A 15,503-nucleotide genomic window follows, 5' to 3' on the forward strand; every position below is an offset into this window, starting at 1 on the left:
CCCAGCACTTTGGGAGGCTGAAGCAGGCAGACCACCTGAGTTCAGGAGTTTGAGACTAGCCCGACCAACATGATGAAACCCTGTCTCTACTAAAAATACAAAAAAAATTAGCCAGGCATGGTGGCATGTGCCTGTAGTCCCAGGTACTCCAGAGGCTGAGGCAGGAGAATCACTTGTACCTGCGAGGTGGAGGTTGCAGTGAACTGAGATCGGGCCATTGCACTCCAGCCTGGGTGACAGAGTGAGACTCTGTCTCAAAAAAAAAAAAAAGAATGGGAGACTGATAAGAAAAAATACTTACTCATAGGCTTGTTTCTAATAGGATTAACACTAAGATCTTCTGACTATCAGCTAGTCCTGTGTATTCCCAAAGTCACTATTTTTCTTCTAATTGAGGGAAAAACATGGATGAAAAAAAAATGCCAAGAGTAGGCTTAATAAGAGCTAAATGGCATCTAGAACTTGTCGTCGTTTATGTTTCTGTTAGCATTTTGTTGCTAGGTGGAATTTACTGCTGCTGTAGCCTCTGGCAGTACTTTTTTTTGCCTAGTTAGTGAAAAACAAAGTAGCATGCATCAGGGATCAAAACTATCTATCAGGTAAGAACTGGCTCACCCACCCTGTGGCTCATTAACATGGGTGGGAACTTCTGAGGCCAGTGACTAGTTCTGGCAATAGTGGGCAAATGATTTGGTGAAGTCTTTGCCCCCAGTTTACTTCGAGAATGAAATTTGGGGAGCAAATGAAAATTGTGGTTTCCGTTTGTAGGTTTAGCAGAGAAAATTGGCCAGGTTATTGAATTGAGGTAACAAGGTTATCTAAGGCTTGTTGTCCACTCACTTCTGAGCATAGGCTAGCTACCCATCTGACAGATGTGGTTCTAACAGGGGAGTCTTTGGAGTCTGGTCTTTGGATTTATTTCATTTCTCCAAGAAGAGCATAGGTACTGTAGGAAATTTTGTGCCGTTATGAGGGAAAAGAAATGCAATAAAGGGATTCAACTGTTACTGGGCTTATCTGGCTTTTCCTCTTATTTCTTGCTGGGAGATGGGTACACACTTGGTTTCTGTTGCTACTTCCTCTCTTGGGAGACTGACATATGCTTTTTGCTTTTGCAGCGGAAATTTATGTGGAATCACAGGTTGTGAACATTTGATATAGATGGAATGTTACGGGATTTCACTTATTTTCATTAGACTCAATATGATAAATTAATAATCTTTTTCTTCACTAATGTTTAAGAAAAAATGAATAGTGGTTTCAGTTGGTGTTTTTTAAAAGTTAGGAAGTTAAGCAACTTATGGGAAAAATAAAACTAATTAAAATGTTGATGTCATTTTCAGATGCCATTTTTGAAATGTGTAATCTATGATATAAACTGGCTTGGCACATTTTCTTCACTTATATGCTTATCATGTGTGATTTAAGGTACCATCTCCTCCCTATTCCTCAACAAATTTTGAGGCTCCTTGAGTTCTCAGTTCTGTTTATTTGGCCAGTAATCTGCTTGGGACGGTCTTGTAGCATCAGCTTCGTGTGTAACAAGAGGAATAAAGGAGATTTAAGGAACCTGTGCTTAAAGTTAGTAATCTGATTTATTAACTTTGTCCCTGGGAAGCAGAGTGGCAGAGAGAAGAGACCATTGGGCCAGAAGTCAGGGGACACAAGTTCTGGCCTGGGTGCTGCCATTTGGGTAATGTTGGGTAAGATATTCCACCTCAAACTGTCTTAACATGAGGTTACTGGATGCATTGTCTCTAAGCATCTTCCAGTCCCATAAGGCTGTGATTTTATAAGAAACCCTGTGTTACATTTCATTTAGGCATGCTGAAACAAAGCTGGGAAATCTCATACCTTAACGGCTTGACTTTGAATTGCTGCTTATCTTGCATAAAGCACATTTTCTGTTCCTATTCTTTTTTTAAAAAAATCTTTATTTTGAGAAAGCAGGTTAGTGGAAATATGGTTTTCTGATGTGGAAGACCAGAAAGTTAGAATGAGACTAAATGATTGAATGGTGGAGTGGATAGAAGATGGATAGAAGTAAGGGGAGTTCTTGGTTTCCTTTCAGTAGTGTATGAGGATAAACCAGTGGGAGTGTTGCTTGAGACCCAGAGGAACATGGTTCTGGTGGGTTTTATTCACCTAGTCCTATCTCTGCTTCAGAACACCCTGACATTTTCCTGGTGCAGCAGATCTTGAATTGAGAAAGGAATGGCAGAGGAGGGAACTTAGGGAGCCCCTGGCTCATAGGGAGAGTCTATCTTTTCCTGCTCTTGATTGGGAGTGTGCAGGCTAATAGGGTCCTGAGCTCTGTTCTTGCTTGGAGCCAGAACATCTGATATTCAAAATGCTCCAATGAGCATTTCCTTTGAATATTATGTTAGTGTTTCAGATTTTGGATTTTTGGATTAGGGATGCTAAACCTGTATAGGAATCATTTTAATCAATTCTTGGCAGTTGCTCACATGGTTTCTTTACTTTTGAGTTTATTTTTTATGGTAAACTTTAAATCCTTTCTGGGAGTAGATTCAGAGTGAGAGAAAGGAGCCCAGTGATTTCCTAAACAGGTCATCGCATCAGGACAACCTAGAAGACTTTTCCCAGGCATTGAATTAGAAGCCCTGGGACTGGCCTGGAAAGGTCATTTTCAAAAAAAGCCACTCCTAGGTTATTCTGAAAGAATCAGTTTGGGATTGATCTGGGGCTGGCTTGTGAGATCCACTGATCTTGTCTTCTGTACTGTTTATAGTTGAAGGGTAGGACATGAATGATAAATGAAATGTATGTATGTGGGGGTGGGTGCACCAGAATTTTATGAGAGGAGGATAGTGGTTTCTCTCTCTCCGCATTTGTCTTGATGGTTCCCAGGACACTTTGTTTTTAATTTGTGGCTCAATATTGGGCTGGGGTCCTCAGGGTCCACTTATAGTGACTCAGATCCTATTCCTAGGTCACAGCTGACAGCTGAGAAGTAGTTTTATATGCCTGATGTAGGCCATATGCTCATTTTAACACTCATCTGCCACTTTTCCTTCTGTTTGCATAGATTCCCAGGATCTTCCTATAATTTGGCACCAATAACTTGGCACATTATTTCAATGGAAGTCTTTAGTGTCATTTACAAAACTAAGATTTTACATTCCTCACTTTCTGTTCTTGCAATCCTGAGGAGCCTCATCCTTAGGCCTTTTGGATCTCTCCTGTTTCTTATTCATAGGCCCATTCTTAACAACACTAAAACCGCAAATGATCTACTCAGTGGTCTTAGTCTTTATATTTCACTAGCTTGTCTAATATGGAAGTAAAAATAATTCTCAGGTCTTATGAAGTCCTTATGATTGGGGGTCACATTTACAGTTCCCTTGATGGCCTTTTTTCATTTTGGTCAACAGTTTTCCAGTTTATCCTGGAATTCCTTCAAAACGTTCAGGTGGGTGTCATCCAGTGTTAGTAATTGAATAATTGATATTTCTATACTCAACTTGCTGTTAAAATTTCAAGCAGTAGAGAGGTATGAAGTCAAAAACAAAAATCCCTGGCTGGGTGTGGTGGCCCACGCGTGTAATCTCAGCACTTTGGGAAGCCGAGGTGGTTAGATCACTTGAGGTTAGGAGTTCGAGACCAGCCTGGCCAACATGGCAAGACCCCATCTCTACTAAAAATACAAAAAGTAGCCGGGCATGGTGGTGCGCGCCTGTAATCCCAGTTACTCGGGAGGCTGAGGGATAAGAATCTCTTGAACTCGGGAGGTGGAGGTTGCAGTGAGCCAAGATCACGCCACTGTACTAGAGCCTGGGCAGCAGAGGGAGACACAGTCTCAAAAAACAAAAAAGAAAAAAACAAGTCTCTGCCCTCCTTGCCCCTCAGTTTTCTACCATTCATTCTCATCCTCCCAGCAAATGTCAACGGTATATTTGCTTCCAGAATGTTTCATGCAGATACATACCCTCTCCTCCTTTTTTTGTTTTTTTGTTTTTTTTTTGAGACGGAGTCTCGCTCTGTCGCCCAGGCTGGAGTGCAGTGGCCGGATCTCAGCTCACTGCAAGCTCCGCCTCCTGGGTTCACGCGATTCTCCTGCCTCAGCCTCCCGAGTAGCTGGGACTACAGGTGCCCGCCACCTCGCCCAGCTAGTTTTTTGTATTTTTTTTAGTAGAGACGGGGTTTCACCGTGTTAGCCAGGATGGTCTCGATCTCCTGACCTCGTGATCCGCCCGTCTCGGCCTCCCAAAGTGCTGGGATTACAGGCTTGAGCCACCGCGCCCGGCCACCCTCTCCTCCTTTTTAAAAGAAACTGAAATAGGGTCAATCTCTTGTGTGTTTGGCAATTTTCTTATTTTAGTAAGTTGTCATGACTATCTTTCTGTCATAGATCTACCTCATTCTTTTTTAATGGTTGAGCAGTATTCCACAGTTTGGATGTATATTATCTGTTTTTCTGTTGATGTATGTTGTTTTAGCTTTTCATAATTCTAAGCACTATTGCACTGACAGAACTGTATATCTCTGTGCTCTGATGCTAGCATTTGTATAAGATAGATTCTAAAAGTGCAGCCACTAGTACCTTTTTTGTAACCTTTTTTGTTTTTGGTAGTGGTTGGGGTGCTTTACTTGTACCTTACCTGTTTATTTCTTACAGGTGTCATGTTAGATAAAATTTAGGGTAAAATACTGCTTAATAGTTCATTACTCAATAGTTTTTTTACGCTTGGTAGTTTTATTTCCCCGATAAGACTATTCCTGAAAGCCACTTTGCCTTTTCTATGGAGCGCAGGGCCCACCCAGCACCTGGGCCTTGGTAAATAATTACAGTTGTCCCTTGATATTTGGTTCCAAGACTTCCCCAACCCCCCCAATACCAAAATCTGGAGATGCTCAAGTCCCTTGTATAAAATGGGATAGTATTTGCACATAACCCATGCACAACCTCTTTTATCTTATTTTATTTTATTTTATTTTTTGAGACAGAATCTCTCTGTCACCCAGGCTAGAGTACAGTGGCACAATCATGGCTTACTGCAGCCTGAACCTCCTGGGCTCAAGTGATCCTCCCACCTCAGCCCCCTCAGTAGCTGGGACTACAGGTACATGCCACCACACCTGGCTAATACATTTTTTGTGGAGATGGGGTCTCCCTATCTTGCCCAGGCTGGTGTTGAACTCCTGGGCTGAAAATGATCCTCCCACCTCAGCCTCCAAAAGTGCTAGAATTATAGGGGGGTGAGCCACTGTGCCCAGGCTCCTGTATGCTTTCAATCATGTCTGTGTTACTAATAATACCTAATACAGTGTAAATACTATGTAGATAATTGCTATATTTTATTGGTTTTTAATTTTTTTTATTGTTGCATTGTTACTCTTACTGTTTTTTTCCTGAATATTTTTGACCCATGGTTGGTTGAATCCACATGTGAGGGCCTACTGTACTTCTTTTTTTTTCTTTTTCTTTCTTTTTTTTTTTTGGAGATGGAGTCTCTCTCTGTCTCCAGGCTGGAGTGCAGTGGCACAATCTCGGCTCACTGAAACCTCCACCTCTCCACCTCTCAGGTTCAAGCGATTCCCCTGCCTCAGCCTCCCAAGTAGCTGGGACTACAGGTGCATGCCACCATGCCCAGGTAATTTTTTTTTTTTTTTTGTATTTTAGTAGAGATGGGGTTTCACCATGTTGGCCAGGATGGTCTCGATCTCCTTACCTTGTGATCCGCCCACCTCGGCCTCCCAAAATGTTGGAATTACAGGTGTAAGCCACCACACCTGGCCTTACTGTACTTATTAATTGGTTGCTCGCCCCCCCCCAACCCCAGGTGTCTTAAGGTCTTAGTCCTGACAGGTGGAGTAGGTCCTTTTTGGCTTTGTTTTTGTCTGCTTTCTCTGGGTCCTGGAGAGTTCCATGACTAAGGAAATTTTTGACGTCCTAAAGTGCAGATGACAGGTGGAGGTGAGAGGCAAAGTCACGTGAGAGAAGTCTGACTTTTTTCCTATTTGCAGGCTCATAGCTTTTCCTCTTTTTCCTTTTTCTTCTTGGATAAGAAGGTGGTATGTGATACTGTGATGTAAAAAGAAGTATATATCTGGTTGTGGTCTTCTTGGCACAGAGCTCCTAAAACTCTAGTCATTTCTTTTTTCTTTTTTGGAGACAAGGTCTCACTCTGTTGCTCAGGCTGGAGTGCAGTGGTGCGATCACAACTCACTGCAGCCTCAGCCTGCCGGGCTTAAGGGATCCTCTGGCTAATTTTTGTATTTTTTGTAGAGACGGGGTCTCTCTGTGCTGCCCAGGCTGGTCTTGAACTCCTGGGCTCAAGTGATCCTCGTCCCTTCACCTCCCAAAGTGTTGGGATTACAGGCGTGAGCCATTCTGCCCAGCAAACAAGCCCCCTTTGAACCACACTTGAATTAATGAGTGACTCTGGGAAGCTCCTAAGTGTGAGTGAGGCCTAGTTGCTAGAGATCATGTTCAATCACTGATGGCCAGTGATTTAATAAATCATGCCTGTGTTACCTCCTTAAATGATGGGGTTTGGAGAGCTTTGGGGTTGGGGAAAAGGGGGAGGTGCTGAGAGGGTGGTGTGCCCAGAGAGGGTATGGAGGCTGTGCACTCCACCCCCCATATATTACCTTAGGTATCTCTTCCATCTGGCTGTTCCTGAGTTGTATACTTTTGTAAATCTACTTACTAGTAAGTAAGCTGTTTTCCAGAGTTCTGTGAGCTATTCTAGCAAATTAATGAACTCGAGAAGAGGCTCATGAGAACCCCTAATTTATAGCTGGTCAGTCATTAAGGGTGGCTTGAACTTGGCATCTGCAGTGGGGGGAGTCTTGTGTGATGGCCCCTTTAACTTGTGGGATATGACACGAATTCCAGGAAGACAGTGTCTGAATTGAATTGAATTGAGTTGTAGAACACCCAGTTGGTCTCTGCAGAGAATTAGAGGATTGCTTGGTGTGGAAAAAAACCCACACACAGTTGGTATCAGAAATGTTTATGTGACTACAGAAGAAAAACAAAACAGTTGTTTGTCCTTTTCAGGGTGGTAGGTTGTAGTAAGAATGACACTATCTGGCATGGAGAACACTCGTTTTTTTAGAGTTGTTTGGGGAGATGTCACTGGACCAGGGGATCTGGTTTGCAGCCTTTCTGGGTATTGGGAAGTGCTCATCCTAATCCTGGTATTGGTTTACCCAAAGTTTCCCAGGCTTCACATGTTTCTGTACTCCTACAATGGCTTTGACATATCACTTCATTGAGTTTTGGAAATCTTTTTGACAGTCAACAATTTTTTTTTTTTTTTTTTTTGAGGTGGAGTCTCTCTCTGTTGCCCAGGCTGGAGTGCAGTGGCGCAATCTTGGCTCACTGCAAGCTCTGTCTCCTGGGTTCACGCCATTCTCCTGCCTCAGCCTCCCGAGTAACTGGGACTACAGGCGCCCGCCACCACACCTGGCTAATTTTTTTGTATTTTTAGTAGAGACAGGGTTTCACCATGTTAGCCAGGATGGTGTCAATCTCTTGACCTCGTGATCCGCCCGCCTCGGCCTCCCGAAGTACTGGGATTATAGGCGTGAATCACCGTGCCTGGCCGACAGTCAACAATTTTTAAGATTTAAGTAATTTTATTTTTAAAGGCAACTTAAATTTCACTATTGAAAATGGAAAGTCACTATTAAAGAAAAAATATTCATGACACTTGTTAAAGATGGTAAGGCAGACTTTATTCAAGGTGGGCCGTGGTGATAGGTATAGGGACTACTGCAGTGGAGTCTTGCGGTGGGAGGGAGCGATTTAGAGGTATTTGTTTCCAGTCTCTGAAATAACTAATGTGATGTTATTTTCAGCCTTAGGAATTCTGTTCCAGGAGAGGGGAAATCACTGTTTTATAGCCTTTAATACAAAGACATTAAAAAAATTTTTAGTAATAACCCAAAACAGAATCACTGTGCCAAGTGAAATTTATCTACTTGCCTATCGGGACTCTGTCACAGGTTTTAATGAGAAAAGTGGTGCATTCTATTCCTCCCTGTGTGTAAGGTAGAGGGACACTCCCGAGTACCTGGGTCCTGAAATCCCACGGTGATCTATTATTGTGTGTGGTAATTACTTGAATTATTGCTCTTGGCAGGTGAGCCCTTTCACAGCCCAGAGGCCAGGAGGCTGCCTCTATCACTTAAAAGCTGAGTTATCTTGTTAAGCTGCTCTCTTGTGAGGGCTTTAGAATCTCCTGAGACCTCCCCACAAGCTCTCAGCGGGACACAGGTCCAGCTCCTGGCTAAGCCCACCCTGCTCTTGTATTTGGCCCCTGAACTGTAGCTCTGGAGGAGTAACTTGCCATTATATTACAAGTAAGGCGGTGTGGGGCTGCTAGCCCGGACTGCTTAGTTTCCATTTAATCCTTAAGAGTTCCCATATTGGTGCTCTTAATGAACGTTCGTAGGAGAAAATGTGTTTCTTTGATTATCAACAGGAGGAGAGCTGAAAGGCAATGTAGAGAGAATAATCAGCTCAGGACTCTGATTATCTGAGGAAAAGGGCCTCAGAAAATTGATTCTTGGAAGTGGTTGATGGCACACTAAGCATACAGTAAAGGTGGCCCCTGAGTCTGAGCTGTCCATAAACTTTATTTGAAATCTCTGCTTTATATGTTAAAGAATTTAAATATCTGTTATTCATTGGAAAGAGTGCCCCCCTCAAAAAAAAAAAAAAAAAAAAAGGACATGGACAGTCACAGAGCTGCACTTTAGTGATAGCATAGGGAAGGTAGAATATTCTGAATGTTTTTAATAAAAATGGATGAGCAGTCTCTTTTATGCAGTGCTGGGATCATAAGCAAGTTCCAGATCGTGCTGATATAGCTGCCTGTTTAATATCTTGATGTGTGCAGATCTGTATTTGATGACAGAGGGTGGGAAGGGGCAGGGACACTGGCATCGTAGTGGGGAAGGAATGACCAGTTCTCTTATAATCGCCAGCTGTGTTAGATGACCAGGGTCTTGAGTTTTTATTCCTTTATGATAATCTCCCTAGGATTTTAATAATGAGGCGAATCCTAGGATGGTACCTTAATTCAGCAATAAATGACTTTAAAATGTTTATGGTAGACTTGTGATTTGTACTTTATTTTGACATTAAAATTGACTATCAATATTTCAAATAGGAAGAATTTCCTATTTGAGTTTGGAAAATAAATGGGGAAAAGTCATGCTTCTCATGAGTATCGTAGAAGCTGACTTATTTCCTCAAGCTCTGTGGTCAGCTCTGTATATAAACCCGAGTAAGTATATTAGACATTCTTTAGAGATGATTCACTCTGAGTAATACTGAGTATTATGCTTAATATCACTATTTCTTTAGGTCAAGTTTAGGGAAAAGTGTGCATGACTTTACAGGAACAAACCTGAGGAAGAGTAAATGCAGTCATTTTCATTTCTCTAAGATATTTCAGGATCTCTGGTCGGCTTTCATTTAGTGGTATCTGGTATACAGGTCTCCTACCATGTTTTATCATTTTATTGTGATTTGATATTTTGTACAGTATATTTCACTCAGGCACACAGTGATGGCAGTGCTGTGAGGAGGAGAGATGAGATGACAGCAGCCTTGCCACTGTGGCTAGTAACGCAGTAGCTGCTCTCCTCTGTCCCTGGACCAGGAACAGTAGCTGCTGTGCTTCTCTCCTTTCTCTGGGCCTTGGAACTGTGGAGGAGGAAAGGGTCCCAGTTAAAGGAAGGGGTTGCTGGACTTAACGGATTTCTGGTGGTGCCCAAAGTGAATCTTTAGACTAGGGCCGAGTCCATCATTGTTTGGTAAACAATATTACAGATCAGTCGTCAAAAAGTATTCAGAAAGCACAGTCCTTGGAATTGTTAATCCTACTTGTGACAGGCACAAGAAGACATCTGTGTTACAGACATAGGCACATACAGTGCTTAGAATAGGTCTTTATGTCAAAATCAGAGTGTAGAATTTGGTGTTTTGAGTGACTGCATTGTTTTCCATTATGTAAAATGCTGTTGATCAACTATACTTTGAAAGCACTGAAGAGTTAAGTTATATGACTGCTAGTCAACATGGCTACAGACTCGGGGAAGAAAAACGACTCAGTTAAATCCCATCATCTTTCAATAGAAATAAAAGAAAAAGGCAGAACTGAAGAGAGGCATGTGCAGAGATCTTCTGAAGGAGACTGTACAACAGTAATCACCTGAGAACTTGTTAGAAATGCAGACCCTCAGACCCTACCCCAAACCTAATGAATCAGAATCTGCATTTTTACAAGATCTCCAGGTGATTGATGTTTGCAGGGTAAAGTCTGAGAAGTGCTGTCCAGTAATTCCCTGCCTGTATTCCCCACTCTAACTTCCTCATTCAGGAACATATGTTCTCCAGCAAATTCTGCGTTAACTTTGGCCTTTCTCAAAGAGGACTCCCTAAACCCTAGAGTAGATCAGATTGCCATGCTGTACGAATACCGTACTTCTCTCCCATAGAACTTGTGACAATATTACATAAGAGAGTAATTGTTTAGTATCAGTCTTCCTCTCTATGCTGGCTGCTCTGTAAGGGCAAAGATCATGTCTGTCTTATTCACCATGGTAAATCCAGAGCCCAGAACAAGACCAGGAACAAATAAGTATTTTTTGAATAAATAAATGGCTCTACTGTATGTCAAGTACGGTGCTAGACTCAGGAGACGACAAAAACAATTCTTGTCCTTACCACAGCTCATAGCTTAGTGGATTTTTGCTCAAATGAATGAAAGCTGAACCACTAAGAGCATGCGCTGCACTCACAGCTGCTTTACCTATTTCTCTGCCAAATGACAAGAGGTGGCCCAAATGTCTCTGGGACCTTCCACTCCCTCGGCATGATCTCTAGACAAGCATGCCCTCACCTCTTTCTCCCCTCATTTGGATTCTCCGTTTTCATAGTGCAGTACCCTGTCCCACCTTCTCCCTCTGCCCTCTTTAATGCAACTCCAACTTGTCTCTGCATCACTGCATCTTCCCCTCAGTAGTTTATGTTATCTTTGATAACATTTGCTCCAGTCTGCTTCCCTCAGCAGTGCCTCCCTCCTCTTTTTTTTTTTTTTTTTTTTTTTGAGATGGAGTCTTGCTCTGTTGCCCAGGCTGGAGTGCAGTGGCACAGTCCCAGCTCGCTGCAACCTCTGCCTTCCGGGTTCAAGTGATTCTCCTGCCTTAGCCCGCCAAGTAGCTGGGACTACAGGCGCCCACCACCACGACCAGCTCATTTTTGTATTTTTAGTAGAGATGGGGTTTCACCATGTTGGCCAGGCTCGTCTGGAACTCTTGAGCTCAGGTGATCCACCCACCTTGGCCTCCCAAAATGCTGGGATTACAGGTGTGAGCCATCACGCTCGGCCAGCGGTTCCCTTTTGACAGTATGTCAAATTTCCCTTGTTACCCACTTCAGTAATGTTTTACCTAACTCATTTCTAACCACTCAATTGATTATTTCCTGTGAGCTGTCAAGCCTACTCTGTTCTCAACCAAAACCACTCAAATCTATACGATATCCCTGAGCACTTCGGAGAATCTCTTAATTAACTGTTCAATATTCAATTGTCTTCCCACTTTCCTCAGTCACTACCTATATGTTCCAAAGGGATACTTGGTGTCTGAGCAAATGCTATAATCTCTTCTATGATTATATTCTCCACGAGTCTTATATTGTTCTTGCTTCTTAGGCAAGATTCTCTCAGTAGATTTACCCCAAAGGATATATCCAATACCATGGTAACAAAAATATATCTAAATGCCTACACTGCTAGCAATGACAGTGTAGTAGTATTTCCTTCCTGTCCACTCCATGTACTGTGCTGGCAAAAAATATTACTCTGTTACCTTTGTGTTTTGATCCAGACAGCCTGCATTTTAGAGAAGATCAAAGGTATAGGGACAGGAGGAGGAAGTCTTAGGATTTGATAAGGAAAAACGGAAATAAAATTCAGCATCTTGAAGATTAACATAGAGAATTTCTCTTGGCATTCTCAAAGCATCTTTTCTCTTTGTTTCTAGTTTAGACTGGAGGACTTAGGCATTGTTATTTATTTATTTAACTAATTCTAATTTTTTTTTTTTTTTTTTTTGAGACAGAGTCTGTCACCCAGGCTGGAGTGCAGTGGCGTGATCTTGGCTCACTGCAACCTCTGTGTCCTGGGTTCAAGTGATTCTTGTGTCTCACCCTTCTGAGTAGCTGGGATCACAGGCATGTGCCACTACATCTGGCAAATTTTTCTATTTGTAGTAGAGACAGTTTCACCATGTTGGCTAGGCTGGCCTTGAACTCCTGATCTCAGATTATCTGCCTGCCTCAGCCTCCCAAAGTGCTAGGATTACAGGCATGAGCTACCATGCCTGGCCTAATTTTAATTTTTTTTTAAAAAGATGCCTGTGTTGCCCAGGCTGATCTTGAACTCCTTGGCTCAAGCCACCCTCCCACCTCAGCCTCCAGAGTAGCTGGGATTACAAATGTGAGCCACTGCTCCTGGTTCTCACACATTGTTTTTGATAATATGATTCTTTTTTGAAAATAAAGACAGCCAACTCTCAAGAGTAAAGGGTTTGTAGCCAGATTAGAAAACTTCACTTAAACCAAAAATAGATTTAATGGTCTTGCCTCTTATAGAAAGTTCTCAGTTACTTTAACTCTGAACTTCCATGACTTGTTTCTCAAATCTTTTGAGACACTAAGGGGTTTCTAGCTTTTCTGAATATAACACCTAATTAGATCACATTTATTTATTTATTTTTATTTTTAATTTTTCTGTAGTAATGGGTCTCACTTTATTGACTTAGCTGGTCTTGAAATCCTGGCTCCAAGAGATCTTCTTGCCTTGACCTCCCAAAGTGCTGGGATTATAGGTGTGAGCCACTGCACTCAACCATAGATCACGTTTATATGCAATTAAAAGAAAAAAAAAAAACCATGAGATAATTGGCATAGGAAGGAAAAGGGATATCTCTAAAACCCAAGATTTTTTTGGGGCAGTAGTCTTTTTGAACAGCACACTCAGAAAGTTTGAATTCTGTGATTTGAAAGCGTCTATCATTTTATTTCATTTGGAAAAGATAAACACTGCATGGATCACACAGGAAGATGTATGGTCCATGCAACATAATAATAGTTTGATATTGAAATTCTTAGAAGCTGTATGTGCATGGAGAGAGGGAGGACTGGGCTTAAACACCTTTCAAGTATCTGTATCCCCTTTAGCAAGAGTCCTTAACTGCCTTATCATCCTCTCTATGTTTATTACATCCAATCATTATTCATTCACAGTAGTTATATTCTATAAAGTTGCAAACACTGTGAATCTATGAGTATTGATGGTTAGGTCCCTTCAAGCTTCTGGTCGCATTTTCATCAACTGATCAATACCTGCCCTTGTTCTTTGTGCGTGCTCCTGGTTTGTTTGTTTGTTTGTTTGGAGGTGGAGTCTTTCTATATTGCCCAGGCTGGAGTGCAGTGGCTCTTCATAGGCTGAATCATCATAGTACACTGTAGCCTTGAACTCCTGGCTTCAAGTAATTCTCCTGCCTCAGCCTCCCAAGTAGCTGAAACTACTTGCAGGTGCCACTGTGCTTGGCTATTTGTGCGCCTCTGTATAAAGACACTTTGTTTAATATTTTTTTTTGATACTTTAACTTGGAACTCAAAGCCAGTAGCACTGTAACTCACGACTGAATGTAGTTTATCTGTCACTTATCTATTTTCTCTGTAAGGTATATCACAACAGCTTTCTTGTGCTAGGAATACTAGACAGCAAGTCAGAACTACCCTTCAGGGCTATTTTAAACAGTGAAGTCAACAATAGTACTAAAATGTAAAACATGTGGCACTAAATAGACCACATAAAGAACACTTGTTTACTGTGTGAAAGCTGAAACAAGAAGACAGAGCATTTCCCTGCTGGGAACGAGGACATCAGGCAACTCAAGTTTTTGCTACTTTGTGCATGTACATGCCCGTAAATGACAGTAACAGTACTGAGAGTATTGATTTGGGGGTTACAAATATATTATAGTGAGTAGGCAAATTTGAAAATTCAGAATCTGAACAGTGAGGATCTTCTGTATTATTTTTTTCTGAATTATTTGAAAGTAATCTGCAGATATGGTATCCCATATACCATATCCCTTTAATACTTTAGTACTTCTAAGTATCGTCTTAAAACCAAGGATATTCATCTATATGAACACAATAAAACCATCAAGATCAGATATTAACGTGGTTATGGCAGGGTGCAGTGGCTCATGCCTGTAATCCTAGCACTTTGGGAGGCTGAGGCAGGAGGCAGGCGGATTACTTGAGGTCAGGAGTTCAAGACCAACCTGTTCAACATGATAAAATCCTGTCTCTACTAAAAATACAAAAAAGTAGCTGAGCGTGCTGGCATGCATCTGTAGTCCAGCTACTCGGGGGGCTGAGACTGGAGAATCCCTTGAACCCAGGAGGCAGAGGTTGCAGTGAGCCGAGATCGCACCACTGCACTCCAGCCTGGGTGACAGAGCAAGACTCCATCCCAAAAAAGAAAAAAAAAAAAAGAAAAAGAGATTAACATAGATACAATACTGCCATCCAACCGGCAAACTCCCTTCAGATTTTGCTGGTTACCCCAGGGTCACCTATTAGCTGCCGTGTCTCTCGTTTCCTTCATTCAGGAATAATTCCTCAGTCTTTCCTTGATTTTCATGATCCTGACATTTTTTCCAAGAGTTACTTTATAGAATGTGCCTTGTCATGAGTTTGTCTGTTGCTTCCTTATGATTGAATTTAAGACTCTAATTTTGCATCCTGGCTAACATGGTGAAATCCCGTCTCTACTAAAAAAAAAATTACAAAAAACTAGCCGGGTGAGGTGGCGGGTGCCTGTAGTCCCAGCTACTCAGGAGGCTGAGGGAGGAGAATGGTGTAAACCCGGGAGGCGGAGCTTGCAGTGAGCTGAGATCCGGCCACTGCACTCCAGCCTGGGCGACAGAGCGAGACTCTGTCTCAAAAAAAAAAAAAAAAAAAAGACTAATTTTGGCAGAAATACCATATAAATGATGCTAAGTTCTCCTCAGTGCACCATATCAGTGAGGCACACCGTGTCATTGTCACATTACTAGTGTTGATAACTGTAATTACTTGATTAAGATGGTGTCTGTCAGGTTTCCTCAGTGTAATTTTAGGTATAAGTATTTTATGTAATAAGTAATCTATTTTATATAATAAGTAATACATATTTTGGCCGGGCGCGGTGGCTCAAGCCTGTAATCCCAGCACTTTGGGAGGCCGAGACGGGCGGATCACGAGTTCAGGAGATCGAGACCATCCTGGCTAACACGGTGAAACCCCGTCTCTACTAAAATACAAAAAAAATTAGCCGGGCGAGGTGGCGGGCGCCTGTACTCCCAGCTACTCGGGAGGCTGAGGCAGGAGAATGGCGTGAACCCGGGAGGCGGGGCTTGCAGTGAGCTGAGATCCGGCCACTGCACTCCAGCCTGGGCAA

General features: G+C 42.2%; 1 protein-coding gene across 2 annotated transcripts in view; it reads left to right on the plus strand.

The window, feature by feature from the left end:
- Nucleotides 1-15,503, plus strand: part of SND1 (staphylococcal nuclease and tudor domain containing 1) — a 438,973-nt gene that overhangs the window by 5,577 nt on the left and 417,893 nt on the right. The gene's annotated exons all lie outside the window — the stretch shown is intronic.

Source organism: Macaca fascicularis, chromosome 3 (genome assembly GCF_037993035.2).
Source record: "Macaca fascicularis isolate 582-1 chromosome 3, T2T-MFA8v1.1".
Lineage (NCBI taxonomy): Eukaryota > Metazoa > Chordata > Mammalia > Primates > Cercopithecidae > Macaca > Macaca fascicularis.